The sequence below is a fragment of the Penaeus monodon genome, chromosome 32 (assembly GCF_015228065.2).
Source record: "Penaeus monodon isolate SGIC_2016 chromosome 32, NSTDA_Pmon_1, whole genome shotgun sequence".
Lineage (NCBI taxonomy): Eukaryota > Metazoa > Arthropoda > Malacostraca > Decapoda > Penaeidae > Penaeus > Penaeus monodon.
This window is the reverse complement of record NC_051417.1, coordinates 24,198,706-24,199,708: the sequence shown is the minus strand read 5'-3', so window position 1 is coordinate 24,199,708 and position 1,003 is coordinate 24,198,706. Positions and strand designations below refer to the sequence as shown.

Here is a 1,003-nt window from a genome sequence, read left to right as displayed (position 1 = left end):
AACTGCCCTAAACTTCTTCCTTTCTTTTGACTAAGACTAATGAGGGGAAATTGCTGTAAATTAATTAGCACATCAAATCACAACCAGTTTTTCTTTCGATCCCAGCCAATGATTTTTATCATTTATGTTAATTATATGCAAATTCTCCAGTGAAAATCTAAAGTGATATTTCTGAATAATTACTATCACTGTTTAAAAACTTGAACTTATCAATATACTCATTCTTAAAATATATCTAAATTAAAAGTCAGAAGTACAAAATAAGCTACAGGTATATTATATTGGTCTAGAAGTTGGGAGAGAAACACTTGTAGATTCTGAAGATGAATTTGTTTTTTCAGGCTGGTCTTGCCGTTGATGAACTCTGTTTATGTGAGTCAGCACATGGGAACGGCGAGATCCTCTATATTCACAGTGAGGACACTGATGAGGTCTCTCTCCAGTGTGGGTTCTTAGATGGCGATACAGATTATGCTTCAATCCAAAAGTTTTGCCACAAAGGAAGCAAGCATGACCAGGACCTGGCCGGGATACTGAGTACATCTGAAGATTTAGAGGAGCCAGGGATCGCATAGCAGGATGGGCATCAGGGTGTCCACTCTCATCTTCTGTCTTGAGTATTTTCTCCATGGTATTGGGCTGCCCTACCGTTGCTTGGGCAGAAGTGCCCTCCAAGAAATGTAAGTGGGTTGGAAGTCTGTAGCTGTGATGGAGACGTCTTCCAGTGCCACTCACATCCTTGTCACCACTGCCTTTCGCCTGGAAAATGGTATGGCGTCAGTATGTCCTTATTGTGAGCAGAATTATCAATTAAAGTCTTATTACTAGCAATCTCATCTTAGTTCTACGAATAGTAAAATATAGAGTTCAGTATTATTTCCTTAAAAGTAAAATAGAGGAACTACCAGTTTACCTTTGTTGGATGAACAGGGGAATGATCTCTGTCACCATACATGATAATGGTTAATGGATTGGCTGAGTAATCAACATTTGTTCTGATATG

At 38.8% G+C, this 1,003-nt stretch overlaps 1 pseudogene across 1 annotated transcript in view; it reads right to left on the bottom strand.

Annotated features, from left to right (window-relative positions):
• Window positions 1-1,003, bottom strand: part of LOC119593740 — a 62,523-nt pseudogene continuing 61,520 nt past the window's right edge. The window contains exon 6 of the transcript XR_005230558.1: window positions 1-759. The product of XR_005230558.1 is annotated as a protein abrupt-like (transcript). The remainder of the gene's footprint in view (window positions 760-1,003) is intronic.